This window comes from Rutidosis leptorrhynchoides, chromosome 7 (genome assembly GCF_046630445.1).
Source record: "Rutidosis leptorrhynchoides isolate AG116_Rl617_1_P2 chromosome 7, CSIRO_AGI_Rlap_v1, whole genome shotgun sequence".
Lineage (NCBI taxonomy): Eukaryota > Viridiplantae > Streptophyta > Magnoliopsida > Asterales > Asteraceae > Rutidosis > Rutidosis leptorrhynchoides.
In genome coordinates this window covers 109,540,463-109,556,288 of record NC_092339.1, presented here as the reverse complement: position 1 = coordinate 109,556,288, position 15,826 = coordinate 109,540,463, and positions in this window count along the sequence as shown.

The window sequence follows — 15,826 nt, the reverse complement described above, 5'->3', positions numbered from 1 at the left end:
AAATAAGATACATGGTGATGATTTTGTGAATACAAAGTTTTCTTGAATAAAGCATGTATGACTCCATGCATATAGCTTGTATAATGTATAAGCAAATAGCGAAAGACTTCTAGGGAACCTGAGAATAAACATGCTAACAAGTGTCAACACAAAGGTTGGTGAGTTCATAGTTTTAATGTTTCGTATAATCTGTATATAAAGGTGGATCACAAGATTTCAGTTGTTTCATCCAGAAACGTTTATCAAAATATTCTACGAAGTTGAGCACCCTGGTAACTAAACTTTAACGTTATAATAAGTACCCCTGTTTTAATATACATGCAACCAACATGTACAATATACGCAATCCAACGTGTACTAAACTCAAATGTCACGACCCGGAAAATTTCGACTTATTTTAAACCAAACTCTCGATACGATGTAATATTCTTGACACGATAAGAGAAATCTGTTAGGTTGAGTCTCAAAAATTTTCAACTGCTTCATATATGCAATTACCTGTGATGACCCAGAAATTTCAGAACAAATTTAAACTTTAATCTTTATATATATCCGACACGATAAGCAAAAATCTGTATTGTTGAGTCTCGAAAGCTTTGAAACTATATTCATGTAATCAATTACCCTTTGACCATGCCTAACGATTCACGAACAATTATGTGTAAATAAATATATATACATATACATGTGTGATTATTAAATTGTGATATATTAATAAAACATTGAACGGATTAGTTAATATGAATATAAGTTATGAGATATATTTTATGAACTTGGAAATGCTATCAAGGTATTGAATAAATAATACTTTACATGAACGTATTTGTTCGATGTAAGTTTATCGACGAGATTAAAAGATAATATCAAATGATTGAATTATCGGATACATTGAACTATGATTATGAGTCTCTGTTATGAGGTCCACTTTGAATTAGGAAACCCTTACTTTTTTAACGGTATTCGGAATAAATGGTAAAGTGATTTACAAGTAAGAACAAAGTATCACTTATTGGGAGTTAGACAAAAGTTAGTGGAGAATTGAATTTCATAATACTCAATTTATCATATAGAAGGAATAATTAGGATACGATTCGTTGACTAGATAAACCCATTTGATATGTTATAATAAGTTATATTATTTAGAATGTTAAGGAAATTAAACTAAACATTTACGCATAAAAGAATGAAATCAAATTAAGTTTTAAAGCATAAACGTTATAGGATTTTCGATTATGTAAATGAACTTAAATTATATAATTAGTTTTGTAAGGATAACTAGTATGTTATTAGATAAATATTTCAAAAATATGTATAAGATTATAAATTTTAATTTAAATTAGTCATAAAACGTTTTGATTTTAAACTAATATTAATAAATAGGCTTTGATAAATAACAAGATTATGAATTATAAAAGGAAATGATCAAAACACTCAAAAGATTAAGTTACACTTTGAGTGGGTTAGTTTTTAATTAATTTAAGTCTAGTTATTAATAAAGGTACGTGTCACAAAATGTTTAATTTAAAATAAAATATATTGACAAACAACGAGACTTTAATTTATAGAAGGAAATGACCACAACGCACAATTTTATAAGTTATATTTTTATAAAGGTAATTTATTGTTGAGTAAGTCTAATTTTTGTAAAAGGTACACGTCACGTAACGTAAAAGGCTAGTTTTCTAAACGTACGAAAGTGCGCCCAAAAAACCGAAAGTGGTACATGAGTCGTGAGACCACGACCGTGTCATTTTTGTAAAAATTATATTTTTACCATGAGCGTAAATATAATATAATATTTAATTAATTCTAAAGATTAAATATATTATATATTAAATAATATATATATATATATATATATATATATATATATATATATATATATATATATATATATATATATATATATATATATATATATATATATATATATATATATATATACTTTACATAAAGTTGTAAAGTTACGTAAGATTTGAAATGGGAATCATAAAGTTGTCGCAAGTTGTGGTGGTAGGTGGCAAACTTTCTCTTTAAAAACCGAACTCGTTCAATCTGCCATTCATTTTCATTTTCATATTACGGAGTATTACTTAATTTATTATTATTATTATTAATATTAATCTTATTATTATTAGTATTATTGGGAGCGATATTATTAGTGTTATACATAAAATACTACGACGAGGTCATGAGCGGGTCATTTCAAGACAAGTTTTATGAGTAGGATAGGGCTAAGGAAATTATGGGTTATAGCTATGGAGGTGATAGGTATGGTCCATGGGTATGCTCATGAGGTCAATTTAGTGTTTGTCATCTCCGTTGCGTCTACGTACCTTTCCTACAATATTGGATCTCAATATTGATACGTGAGTACTCATAATTTAATTTTTATATACCAATAGTGTATCCCTGACTAGTGCTCGAGAAAATAGGATTATGCATATTTGTATATTTGATATTGCCCTTAGATAAGTTATGTTGAATCTTAAAGGTTGTTATACTAGGGATAAAATAAGGTATAAAATATGCATGTCTTTGGAAAGCTAGCGATAAATTAAGAACTTTTCATTTAGATATCAAATGAATTCGTTGAACGGTTGTCAAGTTATGGATAAAAGAATTTTTGTAAATTTTGATGAAACGTCGATACGGAAACTAAAATTCTTGCTGACCTGCGTTGTTTCAGATTAAAACAAAAATACCACTGAATTCTTTCCTGTAAGGTCTAACAAACGACTCTGGCCGTTTGTCAATTCGAGTCTCGATGATTTTTCTAAAAATCGTCAAAGTTGACTGTTTGGTCACATTTTAAAATTCTAAAAAGAGCTGAAACTTTTTTATTAAAAATGTCAGTTTTGTATCAGTTGTCATGGTCGGCCTGATGTGTGTTTACTTTTGCCAAAAATCATGTTATATCTTTGTGATAACGAGAATTTGAAGGCTTTGGCCGTTTGTCAATCCGAGTTTCGAGGAATTTTCTAAAAATCTCCAAAGTAGGCTACTCGGTCACTTTTGTAAATTTATTAAAGCTGAAAAATTAACTTTGAAACGCCGAAACCGCGTTGGCAACTACGAGTTGTCTAGGTTTAGTTTACTTCTGTAAAATTTATGCTTAATCTTTTTGGTAATGTGTAACTTTTATCTTTGGCCGTTTAACAATCGGAGTTCCGATAATTTTTCTAAAAATCGCTGAAGTGGCCGTTTAGTCATGTTTGACCGAAAAATCATTTTTTGTATAAGTTATTGTATTTTTGCATGCGACCTCGTTTTTACTTTAACCTTTGACTTTTTACTTTAACCTTTGACTTTTGACCTTGAACTTTGACTTTTCCCGTTAACTTTTCAGTTAATTTTTTGTGTTGACTTTCTCTAAATACTAAAATACTATTTTATGATTATGAAACCATTTGTGTTACGTTGTTTCACACGTCACCTTTTACTAGAATTTTAACTGAGCATGGGTAATATAACATGTTACTATACTGTTGAGTCAGACTCGAGCATTAGGATTGTGGTACACTATGACTTGGCCTAAATTGTTAGACAAATTTTGACCGACATATAAATATATATAATTACTATAGGTTCGTGAATCCGAAGCCAACCTTACACTTGTTCAATGATGTTATATGTATTTTTACTACAAAATACAGTATGGTGAGTTTCATTTACCTTTTTACCCTTTATATATTTGGGCTGAGAATACATGCGCAATTTTTATAAATGGTTTTACGAAATAGACACAAGTAATCAAAACTACATTATATGGTTGAATTATTGAAATCGAATATGCCCCTTTTTTATTAAAGTCTGGTAATCTAAGAATTAGGGAACAGACACCCTAATTGACGCGAATCCTAAAGATAGATCTATTGGGCCTAACAAACCCCATCCAAAGTACCGGATGCTTTAGTACTTCGAAATTTATATCATGTCCGAAGGAGGATCCCGGAATGATAGGGGATATTCTTATATGTATCTAGTTAATGTCGGTTACCAGGTGTTCACCATATGAATGATTATTTTTGTCTCTATGCATGGGACGTATATTTATGAGAACTGGAAATGTAATTCTTGTGGTCTATTAAAATGATGGAAATAAATGATTATGATAAACTAATGAACTCACCAACCTTTTGGTTGACACTTTAAAGCATGTTTATTCTCAGGTTTAAAAGAAATCTTCCACTGTGCATGAGCTCATTTTAAGGACATTACTTGGAGTCATTCATGACATATTTCAAAAGACGTTGCATTCGAGTCATTGAAGCTCATTAGAGATTATTATTAAGTAAATGGCATATTAGGTCATTTAAAGTTTGGATATTATGTAATGGTATGCATGCCTGTTAACTTTCGATGTAAAGGAGAGTTTGTCTTTTAAAACGAATGCAATGTTTGTAAAAATGTATCATTTAGAGGTCAAGTACCTCGCGATGTAATCATATGTTATTGTATTCGTCCCTATGGATTGGGTCGGGTCATCTCATGTGGTATCAGAGCGGTGGTCTTAGCGAACCAGGTCTGCATTAGTGTGTCTAACTGATAAGATGTTAGGATGCATTAGTGAGTCTGGACTTCGACCGTGTCTGCATGTCAAAAGTTTTGCTTATCATTTTGTGTCGGAAATCATCTACTTATCATCCTTAGGAAATTATCTGCTTATCATCTTAAGTCTAGACTCGTTTTCCTGCATTTATTGCATAACAGCGTATAGACGAAATTCACATCTTAGCATATCTGCTAATTAATATCTTAGCGTATTTATTACTGTGAACTTTGACTAACATCTTTCAAAGATTCTCCGAAATCTATGGGATTTTGGTATTATATATACATATGTAAATTATGTATTGAGGAATACCAAATCTAAATTCTACAATCTATTTTATACCAAAATTCTTTCTCTGATCATACGAGATGGATTCCGCATCTAGTTCGAACTCCTCAGATTTCGACAGCTATGTCGATATGGATTTCCATTCGAGCTCCGAAAATAGTGTGACCGGAATGGATCAACCAATCAGTCATCATCTATTCTGGATGAAATGGGGATGGGTTCGTAGCCTCCTCAATTATTGGAGACAAGAAGAAGGTGATCCTTTCCATCCACCAAATTGCCCTATTGGCGATGAACCTGAAGCATTTACCGGTGAACCTGTTCGTGAAACCATTTTCTCTCTCATTTCCAGAGTATCTCGTCACGATTATATCCTACATCAAATCCTATATTTTATTTATCCGCTCGTCCCAACCGACAATCATCCCGGTGTACTAGCAGAAGTTAACGAACTTCGCGCACGCGTGACGGCTTTGGAGCTTATGGTGCAAGGATTACAAACACCATCAGCAGCACCAGCAGCATAATCAGTACCGCCAGTAACATCAACATCGCAAACCTCAATACTCTAGACATCAGCAGCATCACCGGCATCAACGATATCATCATCATTAACACCAACAGTACCATTACCATCATCAACAATCACATTCGCATCACACGCCTCAACATCATAATCTATACCTCGGATATCAACATCACACGCACCAAAGATACCAAGGAGTACCAACAACAACAAACGATGAAGTATTGATTCATAACTTCATCGGAGGAATATTCTACGGCGATTATGTAATCTCTAAAGTCTTAGAGATTATCTATTTCCACCCTAACCCCAAATCAGATGAGTGAACCAAAATGAGTCAAGGAAGAATCGAAACCCTAACAAGGATGGTGCGCGATTTACTTGTTATACAAGCATCACTAGCAATTACCGGAAGTATCATCAGCAGCAATAGTACCGTTAGCATCACCAGTATAGTCAGTAACGTCAGCATCGTCAGAATCAGCAACACCTATGACATCACAAATCCCATCAGTTCAAGAATCACTGTGGAAATCGTTACCAATCAACAACGAATATGTTGTATCAACGAGTTATATAGTATTAACTCATTCCTTTTGAAGAATTGTTATATATTTTATATATATGAATTCTGGAATTATAATAAATCTTTTTGTACTAAGCTATTAAGTATGAATTGAAAAAGAGTAGATACTACTCGTTTAAATTCATATTACTAATATCTTATGATGTACATCCTTCATTAACAACTTAATCATCGTTAACCACAATCTCTGTTTCAATCTAATGAACTCCGGTTCATAATAAATCAAGTGTATCATTCAATAACATGTTTGATTATACACTTTCATCTACGATATACCCGAAATTTACGGGAAAACAATATTCGTATCTTGCGAAGTTAGCAAGAGTTCTATGAGCATCAGCATGATTCACTAAGAAAATACATATAAACATTGAAGCATTGATTACATTAGTGAAATACTTCGCAAAGATTATGTAATCTCTAATGTTTTAGAGAAAATTCATTTCTAATTCAATCCGAAAATCAAATGAGCTTAGTATTATATTAACTCATTGAATCTGTACTACATCTGAAGAAAATATACCCACATATATTTTCATAAAGATTGTAATGAGAATTCTTGTTCAAAATATTATTTGTGAAATTTTTTAACGGGTAGGTAATACCCGAGAGATATATAAAATCACAATTAATATGTTACATTTTTCAATTCTGATTCAATAATCATCAACTAAACCAATTTACATTCTTCTATAGAAATCAAAACAACCATACTCATTCGAATCTAATTACATATTCTGATTTTGGGAATTTCAGAATTCAACTCGAGATACAACCAAAATCATCACTCTTAGATCTTTACATTTTTCAAAGCTATACTTTGACTTCAAAACTGTGATAGAACATCACTTTTAATCGTAACACACAAGATGGATATGAAAAATCATTCGGGATTTAGGACGATTTCATCATTTGGATATTGACTATGACAATCTGCAATTAAATCCCTTCGAAATTCTAGAAGACACATCAAATAATAAACAATTGAGATGATGATCCAACCACACGTTACCCGAAGTTTTGTACCTAAAAAACTCTCGAAACCAAAGTCATAATCTAACATGTACCTGCGTCGAATTCTTCTAGCAAAAACAACATTTCGATTCCTTTTCAAAGTAGCCAATTTTGTCACAGCTCCAGCAAGTCAACTTCGATTTTGCAGTCGGGCCAGTCTTATTATAACCCTGTTAGATACGTTGCCTTTTCGTCATTATTACTGGGGAACCTTTCATATTCCACCATATTACCACCAGCGTTTAATCATCTAAAACACGATTCTTCTGAACTCATCTCGAATTGATAACCAGTGATTCAGATATTATAGCATTAAATGCAGAGGAAACATAAAAAATAAAAATAAAATGGTAGATGATCTGAACGGCCAAATGTTTGATGAAAGAAGACAGTGAGTTGGTAAAGCTCAGAAAAAGAAAGGATTTGGTACTGAAAAATGGATTGAGCAAAGTATGAAGGAAGCTGTGGATAAATCACAAGGACTGAATCTACCTTCAAAGGATCCAAATGATTCAGTGTCTGCTGAAATAGTTAGTAAACACATTACCCCTTAGTCTAAACCTTCACAGACAGATATTCTTCATCATCATCTTACCTTAAATATCATAAGGTATCTTCGTATCTTCCATTATACATATTCTCCATATTTCTGGAAATATTATCACAACTATTCTTATATGAGATCATTTATCTCCCTGTAATATCTGCAACATAAAAGAAACTGTGTTAGCTGCTAAATTCTGAAAAATTCAAATATGAATGTTTTTGAAGTAGTGTTGGGAACTGATGCATGGGTTAGTATAATATAATGACACTTGATCAACGTCATTATATTACGGTAAATCATGCTAAGTTTCTAATGGACGTGATGATTCACATAATATACCGTCATCATGTACCATTTACACGACTCTTACATTCTACTTAATCTCTAAACATATCAAGGAACTATTTCTTGATGATTCGGTCTTTTTCAGGGTATTCTGGTAATTTAAAAAATCAGGATTTACCATTGCCCTTTCCTTCTTAGAACAATTACTATATTCCTTCTGAAAGCCATACATACAAATTCCGGACCATTACAAGAGCTACTTAATCGCAAGAAGAAGAAACGAAAGGACAAAGCTCCGAAAACAAAAATTGGGGTATAAACCGCAGCAAATAGGAGAGAACATTAACTATGGATGACAATGATTATAGAAGACAGAAGCAGGGACATCGAAGTATAAAGGAAGATATAAAACCCAACAACCACCCAGAAACTACAAACCGTGTATATCAATACGTATAGCGATATAAAGACACGGGAGAATGAAAAACACTATAACCCCAAGGTAATGATAGAAGTAAGTAACTTCCTCCGGTGGTAGATGAAAGAGAAGGATGACAGATATGAAAGTTAGGAGTATATTAAGAATCAGTACTGGATGGAGCATGTTGACGAATGTTTTAAAATATGAATCAAGGGAGCAAGAATAGAAGGTGTGAGCTGTGGAAATAAGGAAATGAAGGGAGTGAATTTATAGTGAAATATTCGACAGACCAATCGAAACAGATTATTGCATTTAATCAAAGAAGATCCTGATTTCCTAAATCGCCGAAACCCCAAATCTTATTACGAAGATTTTCTTTAAATCCCATGAATTCCGGAAAATCAATCATAACCACGTCATTGGTTAAAACGAATATACATTTACTCATTTCACACTCTTGCGATAGCTTCACTTATACTCTTCGCATAATCAAATTGTTCTATCTATATTACTCAATGATGATAAAACTCTATTTATTAACTCATATTCGTCATGAAAACATTTTTATAGTTAGCCATGACGACTTCGATCAAATTTCGGGACGAAATTTCTTTTAACGGGTAGGTACTGTGATGACCCAGAAATTTCAGAACAAATTTAAACTTTAATCTTTATATATATCCGACACGATAAGCAAAAATCTGTATTGTTGAGTCTCGAAAGCTTTGAAACTATATTCATGTAATCAATTACCCTTTGACCATGCCTAACGATTCACGAACAATTATGTGTAAATAAATATATATACATATACATGTGTGATTATTAAATTGTGATATATTAATAAAACATTGAACGGATTAGTTAATATGAATATAAGTTATGAGATATATTTTATGAACTTGGAAATGCTATCAAGGTATTGAATAAATAATACTTTACATGAACGTATTTGTTCGATGTAAGTTTATCGACGAGATTAAAAGATAATATCAAATGATTGAATTATCGGATATATTGAACTATGATTATGAGTCTCTGTTATGAGGTCCACTTTGAATTAGGAAACCCTTACTTTTTTAACGGTATTCGGAATAAATGGTAAAGTGATTTACAAGTAAGAACAAAGTATCACTTATTAGGAGTTAGACAAAAGTTAGTGGAGAATTGAATTTCATAATACTCAATTTATCATATAGAAGGAATAATTGGGATACGATTCGTTGACTAGATAAACCCATTTGATATGTTATAATAAGTTATATTATTTAGAAAGTTAAGGAAATTAAACTAAACATTTACGCATAAAAGAATGAAATCAAATTAAGTTTTAAAGCATAAACGTTATAGGATTTTCGATTATGTAAATGAACTTAAATTATATAATTAGTTTTGAAAGGATAACTAGTATGTTATTAGATAAATATTTCAAAAATATGTATAAGATTATAAATTTTAATTTAAATTAGTCATAAAACGTTTTGATTTTAAACTAATATTAATAAATAGGCTTTGATAAATAACAAGATTATGAATTATAAAAGGAAATGATCAAAACACTCAAAAGATTAAGTTACACTTTGAGTGGGTTAGTTTTTAATTAATTTAAGTCTAGTTATTAATAAAGGTACGTGTCACAAAATGTTTAATTTAAAATAAAATATATTGACAAACAACGAGACTTTAATTTATAGAAGGAAATGACCACAACGCTCAATTTTATAAGTTATATTTTTATAAAGGTAATTTATTGTTGAGTAAGTCTAATTTTTGTAAAAGGTACACGTCACGTAACGTAAAAGGCTAGTTTTCTAAACGTACGAAAGTGCGCCCGAAAAACCGAAAGTGGTACATGAGTCGTGAGACCACGACCGTGTCATTTTTGTAAAAATTATATTTTTACCATGAGCGTAAATATAATATAATATTTAATTAATTCTAAAGATTAAATATATTATATATTAAATAATATATATATATATATATATATATATATATATATATATATATATATATATATATATATATATATATATATATATATACTTTACATAAAGTTGTAAAGTTACGTAAGATTTGAAATGGGAATCATAAAGTTGTCGCAAGTTGTGGTGGTAGGTGGCAAACTTTCTCTTTAAAAACCGAACTCGTTCAATCTGCCATTCATTTTCATTTTCATATTACGGAGTATTACTTAATTTATTATTATTATTATTAATATTAATCTTATTATTATTAGTATTATTGGGAGCGATATTATTAGTGTTATACATAAAATACTACGACGAGGTCATGAGCGGGTCATTTCAAGACAAGTTTTATGAGTAGGATAGGGCTAAGGAAATTATGGGTTATAGCTATGGAGGTGATAGGTATGGTCCATGGGTATGCTCATGAGGTTAATTTAGTGTTTGTCATCTCCGTTGCGTCTACGTACCTTTCCTACAATATTGGATCTCAATATTGATACGTGAGTACTCATAATTTAATTTTTATATACCAATAGTGTATCCCTGACTAGTGCTCGAGAAAATAGGATTATGCATATTTGTATATTTGATATTGCCCTTAGATAAGTTATGTTGAATCTTAAAGGTTGTTATACTAGGGATAAAATAAGGTATAAAATATGCATGTCTTTGGAAAGCTAGCGATAAATTAAGAACTTTTCATTTAGATATCAAATGAATTCGTTGAACGGTTGTCAAGTTATGGATAAAAGAATTTTTGTAAATTTTGATGAAACGTCGATACGGAAACTAAAATTCTTGCTGACCTGCGTTGTTTCAGATTAAAACAAAAATACCACTGAATTCTTTACTGTAAGGTCTAACAAACGACTCTGGCCGTTTGTCAATTCGAGTCTCGACGATTTTTCTAAAAATCGTCAAAGTTGACTGTTTGGTCACATTTTAAAATTCTAAAAAGAGCTGAAACTTTTTTATTAAAAATGTCAGTTTTGTATCAGTTGTCATGGTCGGCCTGATGTGTGTTTACTTTTGCCAAAAATCATGTTATATCTTTGTGGTAACGAGAATTTGAAGGCTTTGACCGTTTGTCAATCCGAGTTTCGAGGAATTTTCTAAAAATCTCCAAAGTAGGCTACTCGGTCACTTTTGTAAATTTATTAAAGCTGAAAAATTAACTTTGAAACGCCGAAACCGCGTTGGCAACTACGAGTTGTCTAGGTTTAGTTTACTTCTGTAAAATTTATGCTTAATCTTTTTGGTAATGTGTAACTTTTATCTTTGGCCGTTTAACAATCGGAGTTCCGATAATTTTTCTAAAAATCGCTGAAGTGGCCGTTTAGTCATGTTTGACCGAAAAATCATTTTTTGTATAAGTTATTGTATTTTTGCATGCGACCTCGTTTTTACTTTAACCTTTGACTTTTTACTTTAACCTTTGACTTTTGACCTTGAACTTTGACTTTTCCCGTTAACTTTTCAGTTAATTTTTTGTGTTGACTTTCTCTAAATACTAAAATACTATTTTATGATTATGAAACCATTTGTGTTACGTTGTTTCACACGTCACCTTTTACTAGAATTTTAACTGAGCATGGGTAATATAACATGTTACTATATTGTTGAGTCAGACTCGAGCATTAGGATTGTGGTACACTATGACTTGGCCTAAATTGTTAGACAAATTTTGACCGACATATAAATATATATAATTAATATAGGTTCGTGAATCCGAGGCCAACCTTACACTTGTTCAATGATGTTATATGTATTTTTACTACAAAATACAGTATGGTGAGTTTCATTTACCTTTTTACCCTTTATATATTTGGGCTGAGAATACATGCGCAATTTTTATAAATGTTTTTACGAAATAGACACAAGTAATCAAAACTACATTATATGGTTGAATTATCGAAATCGAATATGCCCCTTTTTTATTAAAGTCTGGTAATCTAAGAATTAGGGAACAGACACCTTAATTGACGCGAATCCTAAAGATAGATCTATTGGGCCTAACAAACCCCATCCAAAGTACCGGATGCTTTAGTACTTCGAAATTTATATCATGTCCGAAGGAGGATCCCGGAATGATAGGGGATATTCTTATATGTATCTAGTTAATGTCGGTTACCAGGTGTTCACCATATGAATGATTATTTTTGTCTCTATGCATGGAACGTATATTTATGAGAACTGGAAATGAAATTCTTGTGGTCTATTAAAATGATGGAAATAAATGATTATGATAAACTAATGAACTCACCAACCTTTTGGTTGACACTTTAAAGCATGTTTATTCTCAGGTTTAAAAGAAATCTTCCACTGTGCATGAGCTCATTTTAAGGACATTACTTGGAGTCATTCATGACATATTTCAAAAGACGTTGCATTCGAGTCATTGAAGCTCATTAGAGATTATTATTAAGTAAATGGCATATTAGGTCATTTAAAGTTTGGATATTATGTAATGGTATGCATGCCTGTTAACTTTCGATGTAAAGGAGAGTTTGTCTTTTAAAACGAATGCAATGTTTGTAAAAATGTATCATTTAGAGGTCAAGTACCTCGCGATGTAATCATATGTTATTGTATTCGTCCCTATGGATTGGGTCGGGTCATCTCATTACCCTTCGACTATTTCCGACGATTCACGAACGACTACTTGTATTTAGATATAAATAAGCATATAAAAATAAAAATAAATATATATATATATATATATATATATATATATATATATATATATATATATAATATATATAATATATTGTGATATATGATTTAATTGTAAGAACTAAATTGTAAAATAATAAGCATTATAATAAGGTTGTTATTTAAATGAATCTATATAAGTGTATATAGTATTAATGATTTCGAGTTTAATTTGTCAAAGTTAGTATTACTCGGTTGATATTTCGTTAGCGTTCATATAAGTTTAACATGAGTTTATGAAAGACTAAAATAAAAGTTGGAGTGTAAATTGATTACGAAGATTCTAGACTTGTTAAAAATATTTTTAACCTTTTAGTTTAAATTTTAGTACTCCGTACATATAAATTGGAACATAAAAAAAACTAATTATTGGACCTTTTTTATCAGGTTTCAAACAGTTAATGAGTGAAATAATTAAATACATTTAATCTAAAAATTTGGAATTTTTAGGAACACTTTTATACGTTAACTGTTTAAGCAATGTACACGATATAACACTCCGTGACAGAATAGTAACCTAATAGTTGATGACGGCTATACTATTTATTCACGGTTGTTTATTATTCAAGATACTATATTATTATAATATTTAAAACATTATTGTATTTTTGTTTCTATCTTCCCACTAACTGAATATATAATATACATTGTATGAGATAAATCATCACACTTAAATATATATGAGTACTTTTTCTCTCCTTCTTTCAGTAAATCAACATACATATACATATGCATAACCATCATCTTACTCGTTCAATCTCGAAAGCCATCACTCTCATCATCATCAACCCATGTTAAAATCTGCAAATGATACTAATTGATAACTGTTATCGTTCGAAACAACCATCACCGCAAAACTTGTTTGAACTATTTTTTTTAAGCATCATCCTCCAACACACCCATTTGTTGTTTCTTTTCCTTCAAACAAGGCAGTAAAGTTTCCATTTTGTTCCCAGCAACTCATCACCACCATGCCATCTTCAAATCACCATAGTTGATCACCACCCCAATCCACCATTGGTCACCATAAACCGCCACCATCTTATTAATAACACCCACATACATCCATTTTATTTCTCTACATCCCTTCCTCTTCTTCTACATCACAACCTACATCAGCTGCCACCTCTACGCCACTACCTAGGTAAACTATCACCTTGTTTCCCGTTTTCTACTAAGCATAGACCAAACCAAAACGCACTATCGGTTGTTTCTGTTTAGGTGTCAAAGGGGTTGCTGCATACCTTTTGTTTTTCCTTGTTTTGCCATGTTTCGAACCACCTACTATCACCACCCTCGCCACCTTGCACAACCCAGCATCACCATTACAACCATCCTTAAGATCACCATGTTGCTACAACTCATTTCTGTTTTAGAACTGAAGGCAAATACGATCAAACACCCACCATTGATTATCTATAACTGCAGCTACTACAGCCTTTTATGTTGATGAACCTGCAACCAATACCTCTACTGAACCACCACTGTGGACACCCACGTTCACCTTTTATCATCGGTTCAAACCTCCACCATCGGCTCACCCACATCGCCACCATCGAACCACCATCAACATAAAACCAATCCAAGAACCCTTTTCTTTTTACTGTTATGATGATTGTGATTAACGGTTGTTGTTTCCTATTGAACTAACAATTGAAAACCATTTGATTCAAATTAAAACAAACCCAGGAATCCCCTTAGTTGTCTACTGCTACAATACGCTTGTGATCCGTTCATAGCCACCATCTTTGTTGTTTTTGCTAGCAACCACTGTTACGAATTATGATGATGGTACAGTGATGATAAGTGATCGATGATGATGATGGTGACGGAGGAGGGAGAAGATGAACAGTGGAGGTTGTTTGATGATAATAACGATCGGTTATGATGCAAGGATAATGATTAAAGCGATGGTCCCCAATTATTTTTTTTTTCTTTTTGTTCCTGCTACGTATCTTTTTCTATATAAAAAAAAATCCAACCTAATCTATGATGGGCCGTAAACTTTGAATTTTGATGTTGGGCCGAGAACTTGATTTAAATTATTGGGCCGTAATCTGTTGTAGTAGTGGGCCGACACAGAGATAAAGGGATATGTATACATGGGTTGCAATTTAATACAGAAAAACTGTTATGGTAAAATGGTTAAGGTGTTTTGAGAGTAAGCGAGATGTCTTGGGTTCGAGTCCCGTTCGCGACAGTTTTCTTTTTAAGGCTTCTTTTGAGGTAGTTTACATATTAAAAATTTCTATTAAAAATTTCTATTATTATTATTATTATTATTATTATTATTATTATTATTATTATTATTATTATTATTATTATTATTATTATTATTATTATTATTATTGGATTGTATTATTATTGTTAAGAATTTCATTAGTTTTACTATCATAATATAAAGTATTATTAATAAATTAATATCATTGTTATTGTTATTATTAGCATTAGTACTAGTATTATCATTTTTAAATTATATATTTTAACAAAAGTATTTTACTTAAAATTATCGTTTTCATTACTATTATAAGTATTACTATCATTAAAATTATTATTATTAGTACTAATGATAATTTCTACTAAAATTATTATCATTATAAGTATTATTAGCATACTTATTATTATTATCATTGTTAAGTATATTTACTAATAATATTATTATAAAATAATATAACTTTTTATTTATTATCATTTATATTATGTTATCAAATGATTTTTAGTTATATAACACTAAAGTTAATACATATAACAAATCTATATTAACATTTTTAAATAAATACTAATTATTTAGTTAAAGTACACAAAATAGAAATATTTAAATTACTTATTGATAAAATATATATAACTTACTAAAACAATAATTATATCACTAATTATATGTAAATTTAGTTGTTCGATTACAAGTATAAATGTTAATATATA